Source organism: Thermobia domestica, chromosome 12 (genome assembly GCF_964235325.1).
Source record: "Thermobia domestica chromosome 12, izTheDome1.hap1.1, whole genome shotgun sequence".
Taxonomy (NCBI): Eukaryota; Metazoa; Arthropoda; class Insecta; order Zygentoma; family Lepismatidae; genus Thermobia; species Thermobia domestica.
The window spans coordinates 186002111-186016215 of NC_137465.1; positions in this window are offsets into that span (position 1 = coordinate 186002111).

Sequence of the window (14105 nt, forward strand, 5' to 3'; positions counted from 1 at the left end):
AAACACTAGAAGTATCTTTTAACTTAACACAAACAAAATGTGACCATTCGTGACACCTGTCACAAGATATAGCACGTTTCTTATCAGAATCAATTTGTTCCGCGGCAGCAAGAGGTTCACTACGACAAACACAAATAATATCATCTCTATTAGGAGGAAGATTCCTCGACTCAGCCGACATTCTTACTTACTGACTTATAAGTCTAATAAACATAAACATATGTGAGCTCTATCCAGTATATCTCATCAACACCAACGCGACAGTCCGTATCACTCGTTTCTTCCCGCATGACACGACAAAAATAGTGTAACATTTTAGACAATAAAATAATCCTACAGCTGGGTTCGCCAAACTTGAAGAGCGCCGGATACGCTAGTTCGATTCTATGGCTGGGTAGCCAAACTTGCGGCGTCACCTTTTCCAATAATTAGAATTTTGGTATGGGAACCAAACCTGAAAAGCGCTACCTTGCGTCTTATATTACCTTAAATTTGTATCCGTAGCTGACATTAAGGAAACGAAGGAAAAGAAAAAAAACATTGGGTCGCCATTATTCCTTCTTACACTATAATTTATAGACCAGTAAACACAACGCTACTTACTCCAGATTCTTGTACACTACTTGCGTTGTCAATGCTAAGGAAAAGACGAGGAAAAGAAAGAAAAAAAATCATTTAAGATAACACCATATATCTTGCATCTCTGCTTATTTAACCTTCCTTGTAATAAACGTATAACAAAAGACTCTCATTGACATTTATGATCGTGGATAGCTAGATTTAGGAAAAAAAAACTTTGTATTCAGTTTAAGTTTCTCAAACCCTTTAGCGCCAACACAACTCAAAGGTGAATAACAATATAAATTAAGCCACACTGTACTAACAGTAAGAGAGTTGTTTACATTTCTAAACAATAGCATAAAGTCCTTGGTAGGCTACTTCACCAAAGGAAATTTACCGATTACATTACCACTCGTAAACATCTCCTTGCAAAGAGAGAGAGACCTACGGCTGCGTCGATTAACCTTCCCCCTTTTAGTACATAACTTCTCCACTTCACCCGCATCCAACTGCTAAGAGGGCATTTCCCTCGACATTTACTATTAGCAGCGGCGGTAATAACATTAAACTCTGTAGCACATTATGGGGAACACAAAACCAGCCAATGAAATTAGACTCGACTTCTGACACTCCCGCATTGAAGTACGAGTGGTATCGTACACCCACCGTCTTAACGTGCCTCACTGATCTAGTGAGCAACATCACAATCAAACGTAACAGGACAATTCGAGAATGCAAACTTGGGGTGCGGCGACTTGATGCTTAGATTGTAAATTATATAGATATACTTACGTATATAGTTATTGATGAACAATACGGAATGCCCGCTGCTGGACAGACGTAAACTAGCCATCGCTAATCAATCCTTAATTTATCAAATAGAATACCTGAGAGAATAAACAATACGGAATACCTGTTGCTCACATACATGTGCTAGATGGCAGCGAGTAATATATTATACATCTAGACAACTCTAAGAGATGATTTTTTATTCAGAGCAAGAGAGAAACGGCTTTGATATCAGACTACCCCGCTGGCGTATGATTCAACTTACTGGATAGAGACTCACTCTCGTTTACTCGGACATATTACGGACAAAACTCATTTCGGACAATATTATGGACATTATAAACTGACTCGGATAATATATATATATGTATACACCAAGAAAACTGAGAATTATTGAACGTATATTATTGTTTGTTCATAAGTAATCTGTAGTAAGATAATGAACACACGAAGACATTAATATGACGTTAGATGTTATATTTTAAATAATTTGGACAACTATAAACGGTGGACAATTTCTTCCGCAACTTCCCGGATGATACCAGTTTCTTCACAAGACGGAATAAAAGAAATAGACATATTTACCTAGTAGACAGTTACCAAAGCTCACCCGACCGTGGTTTCACTTTACGAATAGGGACACCGAGGAAACACTGTGAAACAGCACTCCAGGGTGGCGACCGGTCCTGACGACTCCTCCAACATCTCACCATGTGTACAGCCATAACCTCGGCGTGGATTGATCACACGACGACCCCTCCTTGGTTAACAGCAAAGCATACGTTCCACTGCTATCTCCACCAGGTAGACAAACAATCACTGCAAAGCTGCTGCAATGTTCATCCTCACAACAGCGACCACAGTTAGACACATTAAATTCCGGAGAGGCAGGCTGAGCTGACAACAAGTAATATAGGACGAAGTCCCTTGCCAAGAAAACGTAGTAAGGGTGGACGGAAATTTGCAACGTCAAGAGAAGGAGGCCATACATCAATCGAGTTCAGTCTCGGAGACAGCACAAAAGGGATTTCTGAACTTCAGCTTTCATCACATTAACAGTTAGGAAATATCTAACCAATCCCAGCCATATTCCAAAACGCACAGGTCGAATATTTGAGTAAGTTCTCTTGTGATTCTTGTTTATACCCGCTAGCCTAGCATACCGTTCGACTAAACAGCTTCTTTAAATATTTATATTAAAGAACGGCCACTCACTGCATAATTCACTGTAAATTAATATCCGAAAATATGGACAATCGTGCTTTTCACCTCACCACGGCCATGTTCGCAGTTCGTAGTACAAAGAAAAGGTGAACCAGAGGGGCTCTCCGCAGCCCTCTCACTTCCGGATTGGTCATTCCATACTACGCATCAGAGCGTAGAATGGAAATAACAGATTTTATAATAAAACAAATATAACTAAAGGAGAATAAAAATTATATAAACGGGCATTTATATATGCAGATTCATAATAATCCTTCCGTTTTACATGAAACACAAAAATTTAAATTATTTCAAACGATCCGAGCTACTCTCAAAAGCCGCTCAACGCAAACCATAGACGTACAAAGGAAAGTAGCATACTACATCTACACGCACTAGTCCAATTGTCGACCATCTTGAATCCTTCATGAGAGTCGAGAATTGAGAAAATAAAAAGAAATAATATTAGCTGAGAGCTGATTGAACATTTCCGCAAATATTCTCTTTGAGAAAATGTAACGCTCAAAGAGGAACGTTACACGTTGTTTGGTCAAAACTAAGCAGAATTTGCAATAAGGTAAAGTATGACATCAGAGAACTTAAACTATCTATTTGCATGTGACATAATATTAGGAGGTCTCTGAAAGTGACAGGCAAATTTGAATACTTAAATATTTGGCATATTTCAGTTACAATTGGGTTAGCATCATGTGAATTTACAAGTTATCTGTTATGCAGTTGAGCTAACATACTATGTCTGGTTATAAACTCAAAACTTTTGAATGTTCACAAATGAATAATTCAATTGTTATAAAAAGTATCCACTATACTACCGTTATACGCTAGTTATTTCATTAATAAAATTACTGTCGCTCGTAACAACAAAAAATTGTAACCATTCGTTTAATTTCACTCTTTAATTTAATTATTTAATTTAACTTACTAATTACTGTTTCTTTTTAGTTACTAACATCAATTAATTTAATCTTTATTTCTTTAGATTTTTTTACTTATGCTACATTAATAAATCAAAATTTATTAGGTTTCTTTGATGTCTATCGTAAATATCTCACTTTCAAACTAAATTGTAAATTGTAAGGTAAATTTATGAATATAATGACCCTGTCGGTGACGAAACTGTGACGAGAATATCAGACGCTGACGATCGAGCAATGAAATTAAACGCATGAGCAAAGAGGGTTAAAATGTTTCCGTAGAAAGGTAACACAGAGATAACTCTACTCCCGACGCAATGTCCTACCCTGTGATAGATTTTGACTCACCCATTCTAACCCAGCATCTCAACTGACTGTACAACAGGGCAGGGCTCTGAGTAACCACTTGCTCATCACCTCATTACCAAACACTTCAATCTTCATTTTCTGAATAGTACTTCACAACATATGTTTCTGCATCAAAATAAAATTTTCATAATTAAAAGGATAAAGTCTCACGACACACCGAAAAACGATCAAAGGGTCGAGACCCACACTTTGACAAACACTGCATTAGACTCTTCAGAGTTTTAAGTACGTACGTCTTGAACACTCTCAGGGTAGTTCCTATTAACTACTGTTAGGATTCATTTTAGACAATTTTTTTATTTACTGATAGAACATGTCCGGACATTTTGGTTAAACAATGGCCAAACTTTATCTTTAAAAAATGTTCAAAACATACTAAAAAATTTATTTCTTTTCACTATTGGGCAGGCCTGGTAGACGGCCTTCCAGAGTAAAAGTTCAAAATTGTGATTTCGGCATTTTTTAAATTATAAATCTGTTCAGAACGGAATCTATTTTCCTTATATTTTAAGCACAACAGTACCTTGTGTAAGGTGACTATATTATGCGAACATTGACACTAAATAGATATATTATTGTCAAGCAGGAAAGAAATTGAAAGGGAAATGTTACCAACATGCTGTGACTTTGATTCCAAAGACCTCCCCCCAAACAAAAAATCTTCAATACATGGTTAATCAAGATAGTCGGTCGTCTGTAACGTCACACTTTCGCCATCAGGCAACGATTGGATTCCATAGCAGAAGTTTTTCTTCCCAAGAAATCGTTGAGATGCCGGAAAAAATTTAGTTAGTGGGAGAGAAGTCAGGAGAATTCGGTGGATAAGGAAGGATTTCATACTCTAACTCCATGAAAAGACTGCAACGTCCCTTGAGTGGCACTTACGAGTGCATTGTTGTACAATATGCGGGCAAAATTTTATTCGAATAAGTTCGGATCTTTGCCAGTAAAGATGTGGTGCATTTTATTTAATTCAAAATACATGATGAATAACTAACACCATACATCATCACACTAACATATTCCTCAAAGTATTTTGGGAACCGTCCTGATTTTTATCAAGAAACAACCACTGTCCTGACCGTTTACTATTGTTGTAGCAGGCCGTTCTTTATCTGAAGTGACCATAAAATGCACAAGACTTTTTCGGCTGTCTTTTACACTCAGAGAACTGCATACCTACAAACGGAGATTCTGGGTGGTCGGCATTAACTCTTGTAGCACACATGAGTAGGAGTGTAAAACCCTTCTCACTCACTGTATTCTCTTGACGTTCCTTCCACATTTCCTTGCATCTCGATCATTTCTTGGCAGGAAAGATCTTGACGATAGGATGGTGCAATGTGGAATTGAAGGCTTCTTCGCAACAAAGACGACATACTTCTTTCATCATCATCGTTGGCTAAGTATGCTGCCGTAGCTGAAGACTACTTTGACTAAAAATCAGATATTTTAGTTCCCATATTTTTGTGCCTTTGAAATTGATACACGTCAGTAGAATATTGTAATGATACCTACCAAATACTTTCAAATGAAGGACTTCTTTTTAAAAGAGAAAATTTCCACATTTTTTTCGATATTCACTTTTCAGCTATTACTGATACTTTAGGATTAACTCTGTCGAATTATGCAACAGGGTATATACGATCACGAAAGGTTTTTTTTTTTTTTTTTTTTTGTTGAAATCACATTATAAAGTTGGTCGTTTCTTCCACATCCACCCCGTTCATTCACTTCGGTATTTTTCATTCAAAATAGTATATACCAAATCTCTTGTTATAAATGTGTTCAGGGATTTTTTTCAAAACGGCACGTTTTCAGAAGGGCTTTCAAGTTAATTTTTATTTCCTTCTAGTGCAAAATTAGTAATTGTGGAAATGTTCCCTTTTATAAGTAAGCTTCTCAAATAATCATATGATGTTGGTCATTCGTATATATTGAGGTAGCAGATTGTCTGAAAGGAATTCTGCCTTTGAAGATCAACATTGAGAACATATTTACAGTGATTTGATAATAACGTTATGAAATCACATAAAATCCGTTTTGATCGATGGGTTTCTGCCATTTATCCGCCACAGCCACCATTACCACCATAATACCGCCGCTATATAGCTTCTCTGGTTTCTGTTTTTTTAAAAAAAATGACAGGAGGTTTTAGTAGGTCTCTTTTGAAACTAACCTAAAACTATTCTACAAAGGCCGAAATAATGATACTCGGACGTTACCGGTTCCAGGATATATGATGGAAGCATTAAAGCTTCCCAGCCAAGTTTTCACACTTTCTGAGCGTTGTTAAAGATGTGTGTGGTCTGGTGTTATTAGCGTGGTATACGATACCCTTTTTGTTGACCAGTTCCGGTCGTTTCTTTTCAATTGCTAGGACTCGGACTAATTGTTGACAGTACACATTCGACTCTATCGTTCTGCCTGATGGCAGCAGATCTTGATTCACGATGTACTTACAATCCTATCAAACGCACAGCATCCTGAGCGTCCGTATGGGCTTTGTTATAGACCGTCGAGCTTCTCCTCGCTTCGACTCATTGTCAGAACGCACAAGACGCTAGCGAGTTCCCACTTACATTAATGATGTATTACATGTTTATCCACTCTGCCAGCGTTTCTAGTTCGTGCTCAGTGTTGTCAGTCTCATTACTTTATTTACACATCACATATGAAATATTATTTTGATAACGAAAGACATAGACCCTACTTTTTAGCGACACAAACATTCGTTTTTCTCAATTTTCTCGGAGACTACACATCAGAACTTACCCTCAACTATGTGATCTTGTTCATCAATTGATTAATGTCTCATCTTTGCGCCATAATCTAATTAAACAAAAATTAAAGTTTTAGGATCAATTATAATTTGGAGCTATATCTCATTAACCATACCACAGGTACGTGTTGTCCTCTTGCACTCTTAGTAATGTCATAATGAAGAACTTAATGAGAATATATTTTAGTAAAATGGAGAAGGAATGAAGAGTGGAAGTATTTAATAATGAGAGTAGTGTCTGTCATGGAATCAGTGACGACCGTGTACGTATTGGTAACGCCACAGATGAGAAGTGAAACTCCACACGTGTTCGCACTCTCGTCACATAAGACGTAGGCATTTTGGTATGAGAGGCATTCAGCTACACATAAAAGTCGCAAGTCGTCTCTAATTCTTATTTAGGTAAATCTGACTAAAGGTGTTGTACATTCGTCCGACCTTATCCGGACACTTTGTGTTCTCCTTCATTCCAGCAGGATAATACGTTTTAATACCGCTAGAACAGCCCAGTGGGCTATTCTCTCATTACACCTTCTATCTTAGCCTGTTAGACTTCCTAACTCAAGACCTATCGACCACGTGTGAGCAAGGTAGGACAGCTCCTGAAAATTACCAATGACAGCTACGCCAAGATCTATAATCGAAGATAGAGTGCCATACCCCATGCAGACATTCTGTTTCTGAATGAACTGGTACCTGCTTTTGTGGTTGCTCGGGCTGCTTACACGTATTCTATAAAGATTAATACTATGTTTTTGAAATACCTGTATAACACCTTCGGAATGTATCATGTGCATGTATTGAGATCACTGAAGCCAGGGATTGCGATCATCACACGCCTTTTGGCATTAAATTTGAATCATACTCAAGAATTATAATACGTGTTCTTAAATGCATTTGCACCAGTATATTTATTACAGAGGCTACATATTAAGGCTCACATGACTATTGGGATCCATTTTTATACCACCGTGATTTCGTTTTCGATTACTTCCACTTATGGATTTCAATTGTGTTATAGGTTTAAGTAATTCTATGCTACAGAAAAGGGTCATATGTACTTTTTTTTATTTTCTACATATGAAATAGAAACACATATGATATTAACAAACTAGGTCGAGTCCATTTGAATCTCATTCCCTATAATTTCAATTATATCTAATTACACTTTAAAAAAATAAATATCAATGAATAACGGTAAAAGTTTCTGATGTAATTATTAATATAAAACTAGTGTTGTTTTTTGTAGATATAGTTGGCGTTCAAAATACACCCCAAACGTAACATTTGTTGCTTATTTAACACAGGAAAACAAGAGTTAATAATCTAATTCTTTATTTGACAAGAAGAAAGAAACGTACCAGTAAGTTTTGATATGTTAAAATACAATACATCGCGAATCCTTTATTAGGATCATGCTAATCGGATTTATACTGTAAGGTTGTACTGTTAAAGTACTATTTCGTTGCAACTGCCCATCGCGACGGTTGACACTAACTTACTGGCAGGTCACAAACTACTTTACGTGTTGTAAAATAGGAGATATTTCTCAGAAATTGCTTGACCGACAGTGGCCGTGAGCCAATTACTGCGGGCTGACGACTGAAAGCTGTCGACTTCTCGGGAACTAGTCTAACAGTCAAACGCGACGGTTCAGGAAGTTTCTCTTCTGTTTCAATGGGATTCTGTACGATATTAGTAGCTTTCCTGACCAAAAAACCCAGGCTTAACACGAAATTAAATTCTGATATGTTAAGTTTGAAGAATTTTTCCCGTGACCTCATCTTTCTCCAAATAACTTTTTACCAATTTTGCGAAATACCCTTCGCTCTCCCTACATTGGATCGCTTCATTCGTCTCCAATCTTAATGTGAAATGTTTCCTTGCAAATTATTCTTCGTCCTCCTCAATCACAAACATTGCAAATGTGTCTAAATCCATCACCACTCACAACCTGCACTGCACTAGAAGTTGCAATCTCCACTCGACAGTCACGACAGCATAGTGGCTGCGCCTGTTGTCAGTATCAACAGTATAGAATCTTAATTCCGTCGAGGGTGCGAATTACGGCCAGAGATGAGGGGGGAAACACCCCTCTAGAAAGCTTTTATCGTGGCCGGAAGTCAGAAAAATTCCCAGGGGGGATACTATTTTCCTCTCCTACCCTCAGTTATATTTCTTATATCATTCAAATTCTTCAATTCAATGTGCTAAACGTAAATCCGTTTGTAAATTGTTAATAGAAAATTCGTTGTAAAAAGTAATTTTAACTCATAGCCACGTACTTAATTCTAGTAGCTTGTGAGGAGTGTATGAGATTGATAGGATCTGGCAATACTAGTTGACAACTGACTGTGGATCAGCGCGACGCGAATGTGAACATCTAACAAGTGAAGACTGGTGTATGTTGTGTCATTGTACTGTGTACTTCCGATGTTTTTGTTGTCAGCATTGTTGGTACGATTATATAAAGTTAGTATAAACGGGGTGTTTTTTTCTTTACTTAATCCCCCCTTGGAAAAATCGCCTAATTCGCACCTTGATTCCGTCCGTCCCTTACTCCACACGATAACTCTTCAGCGAAAGCGAACGTTTAAATTCTGTTTTTCGCAATAAATAGCTAGAGCATTTATCTCGTTTGAGATCGTTAATGAGAGGTTATCCGTTAACATTTTCACGGGTAACAGTAACTATAACGGTAGCTATCCGTATCCTTTTTAAAATCTACAAGATTCTCTAGCTTGCATGCAACCTGCACATCATCAAAGAAATGTTGGTTGCCTACAATAAAGGGGTATTTGGCTTTTCTTACTGCAAAATACCCCTCCAATATTCATGTGTTCTCAATGTTGTAATACTTCGATCCACAACTTTTCTTACTGGTAGAAAAAATAATAACCATCTAGGGAAAAATCAAATCTTTCTTTCCCTTTGGGCCAAAGTTGCCTTTAAAGGGCCAAGTATACCCAGTTTACGGTAATTGTTTTGAAAAAGCCCTCCACGCTGGTCTAGTGACTACAGCACAAGTCTCTGGTGCACGACATCTCGGTTCAATTCCCAGTGGAAGAGCATCGAATACACTACAATGGTTCAGCAGATCCCAGTTTAAACTGAGGTCTCATTCTATATAAGGGGGGATACATGACTCAGTGGTAGAACGCTTACCTCTTGTGTGGGAGGTTCTGATTCGATCCCCAGCCACGTAAATTTGTGGTGGACAACATTGTGTCCATGGTTTTCTCGGAGTACTTCCACCTTCTCATTCCGCCAATTCTACCATCATTATTCATTTGCTTTACTCATCGTTTCCGTTAGTCTAAAAGACAAAAAACGTGGGACTTGAAACGGTAAGATTTCATTTCATTTTTTTCATTCTATATAACCTTACTGCTGACGAAGGGCGCAAATACAATTCAAATCAAATGTGAAAGTGTCAGTATCCAGATCTTTGGTAAAGCGTTATTGTCAGTGTGGAGTGTGGTAAGGGTCTTCACTACAGCGAAATTAAACTACCGCTAATTTTAGAGTTTTTCTGTAATATCTTCAAAACAAATAAAAAATATTCGAAAAGCAGAAACGTAGTGAACTAGACAATACGATTTTGCATGTGATACCTTTACCACAATTAATTCATCCGCTTTTGCTATCACGCTATTTACAGAACCCGCAAAAAATGCTAAATCTTTCTACAGTTGCAAATCGAAAGCAGATATATTAGTTGTGATAACGATATCACATGCAAAATCGTATTATCTAGTTCACTACGTTTCTGCTTTTCGAGTATTTTTATTTGTTTTGAAGATATTACAGAAAAACTCGAAAATTAGCGGTAGTTTAATTTCGCTGTAGTGAAGACCCTTAACTTTAAAAAAGATTTAAAAATCTTCAATGTGTTTCCTGCTGTTAACACACAAATACTCGTCACTGCTGTTGATCATAGAGAGGTTTATATAAAACTGATCACATACATAAGGTAAGTGCTTGACCTCGAAGCTCTGCGTGACGCATACAATAGAAAACGCTGCATTCTCCCCCCCCCCCTTGCCAGTTTTAAGTCCTCTTGAGCGTTCTAAGAATAAAGAAAAGGATTCGTGATAGGAAGAGCAACCGGACAGGGTGACACAGGACGTATTCATATGTGGAGCACACACCTGTCATTATGTATACAAACCGTAGTCTGTATAGTTTTTTTTAATTATTTATTTATTTCGTTCTTCTGGTATTTCAGTTCGCTATGCTTTAACGTTATATATATACATGTCTATGTTTGTGTATGTACTCCAGTAACCTCAATACCTGACGACGATGGCCGCTGGTGTCCTTCTTTGTCGACGAATCACGCACTTTCCTCAGCAAATCGACATTTAAAGAAAATCACGAACATGATAGCTGGTCAATTTTTATGCCAAACTATTTTTAAAACGCACATTGTACAAATTCGACATGTTAGCAGAGAAATAATTGTTTATTATTATTATTATTATTATTATTATTATTATTATTATTATTATTATTATTATTATTATTATTATTATTATTATTATTATTATTATTATTATACAATTAGCAGCAGCAGCAGAAGAAGAAGAAGAAGAAGAAGAATAGTATCTAATGAGGAAATTTAAATGTTGTAGAAATTATCCCTGCCAGTGGCGGATCTTGACCGGGGCCAGGGGGCCTAAGCCCCCCAGTTTTTTTGATTGACAAAAATAACTTAAGCTATTATTTATATCCTCTTCAGCCCATAGGTCAGGGCGCAAAATTTCAAAGTCAGACGCACTCGCCAATCCAAAAGTGATGGTCGCCAATATCTCTCACGTACAAATTATGAGATCCCCCCCTCCCCACATACACACACACATAGGCCTTTGCTTTAACAAAGAAAGAGATTACATCAGGGCATAAAATTTTAAAATCAGACAACTAAATTCAGGGTAATCAATTTGAATTGGACAACTCATATACATGTTAAAAAATATCTTACCTTAAGACCACGTTTGTGTAACGCTCTCTCTCTCTCTCTGCACAGAAGTACCAGTTGTCGATTACTGTTTTCGGATCAACGTCCTTAAATGAAGGGCCACTGATGGAAATTGTGAGCAAATTATCCACTGTGTCAGTCTTAAGTGCATTCCTGTAGGCAGTCTTAACTCTGTTGAGACTGCTGAAGCCTCCCTCACACGAAGCAATACTAACAGGTAAAACTGCACAAAATGTGACCATTTCAATTGAGGGTGGAAAAAAAGGGGCGAATTACTACGCTGTGAAGACTTTTCTTTCCATGTCCATTGTTAAGACTTCACACTCCGGGTTTTCTCCCACTTACGAGGGAACCTATCCAAGTGCAACTCTGACTTCGAGTCGAGACTATGGTCGTTGGATACCTTGTCCCAAAAGAACATAACACGAAAAGTGATACATCCTCGATCGCAACCGTTGCAGAGATATAAGCGTGAAAAGTTAGAAATTGAGCTCCATACTATACATTACAAAGTCAGCTTCCGGATCAGATTTTTCGGAAACGGTCAGGTAAGGAAACTCAGCGAATACATATCAAATTAGTGTTGGGAGCCCACCACCTTTTGAATGAAAAAATGTTGCCCCCGGGGCACTCGCAGGGTCCCAGGCGGGGTCCAACTCAAAATTAGTAAATAGAAACGGGGGTCAAGTAGCATATTGTATGAAAGCTATTGTTAAATAAAAGAAGATAGAACAAATCTGAACTCTCTATGATGACCCTGTGCAAACGGGCAACTGGTCAAAATGTCAATACAACCTACATCAGAAAATATATGGCCACTCTTCTAAATCCGTTAATATGTGAGAGACTCTGCAACAATTTGTTTAACTTCAATACCTTGTACTTTTAAACGTGTTTTTCTGTTTTGTTATTGTCACAACTTAACGGATTTAGAAGAGTGGCCATATATTTTCTGATGTAGGTTGTATTGACATTTTGACCAGTTGCCCGTTTGCACAGGGTCATCATAGAGAGTTCAGATTTGTTTTATCTTCTTTTATTTAACAATAGCTTTCATACAATATGCTAGTTGACCCCCGGTTCTAATTGCCAATTTTGAGTTGGACCCCGCGTGGGACCCTGCGAGTGCCCCGGGGGCAACATTTTTTTCATTCAAAAGGTGGTGGGCTCCCAACACTAATTTGATATGTATTCGCTGAGGTTCCTTTCCTGACCGTTTCCGAAAAATCTGACCCGGAAGCTGACTTTGTAATGTATAATATGGAGCTCAATTTCTAACTTTTCACGCTTATATCTCTGCAACAGTTGCGATCGAGGATGTATCACTTTTCGTGTTATGTTCTTTTGGGACACCAACGACCATAGTCTCGACTCGAAGTCAGAGTTGCACTTGGATAGGTTCTCTCGTTAGTGACAATTATTTTTGTTTGAAACATAAACTACGCAGTCCTATGAGTTTAGGCAAAAATCATTCCTACTAAACCTGGTCGCCAGCTCAAAATTTCTAGTCGCCAATGGCGACATGGCGACCAGAAATTTTGCGCCCTGCCATAGGTGAGCATATATGCACCTCTGGTTTTTATTTTTTTGCTTCTATTCTGAGGCTTGCATCGTAGTAAAAACTACTTTGTAACGTATGTGTACCTCCTACGTGTGGTTATTACTAATCTTGTTCATTAGATGGCATCAATAATCATCATATTTCAAGCGATAGTTACAAAAACAAATGTGAACCGCTTAGTACCAAAGATGATATACCTATCATAGTCTGGATTCTGATTGGGCCTCCCAGTTTTTACCTACTAGATACACCTCTGACTCCTGCAACCATTCAGTAGAGGATTTTTGCTTCTTCCTTAATTTTAATAAAGATGTTATACTCCAAGTTTCATGTCTCTAACTTTAGGGATTCGTGAGATACTGTATTCTTGACAAAAGAAAAATTGAATTGCCCTTTTACCACTTCTGGGTGCTATTTCAAAGTGAAGTAATGAAACACTTTGCATGATCCAACTTTTTTTTTTTTTTTTTTTGAAAATTCATTGCAAAGATTCTGCCATTTCCTCGCATTGGGCATTTTATGAATAGTAGTGCGGAAATTAGAATATTATATAAATTGTGTCCTTTTTTCTCTTTACAAGCGGAAAAAGCTGGAACGATAGTCCACTTATTTTTAATGATGAGAGGGTGGCTCGGTGGTAAAGCTCCTGGTGCGTCAAGTCCCTGGTTCGATCCCTGGTCAAGTTAGTTTGTAGTAGACAATATCGTCTCCGTGGATTTTCTCAAGGTACTCCCGTTTCTTCCCACATTCTCATTCCACCAATTCTTCCATCATTATTTACTTGCCTTAATCATCCGTCACCTTTAGCCTAACAGGCATAATCACGGGAAGTTAAATTAGAAGATTTTTAACGGTGAGTTTATATGCCGAGATTCATCTCCCTAACTTGAGGGTCTCCTGAGATACTGTCTTATTGGCAAACAA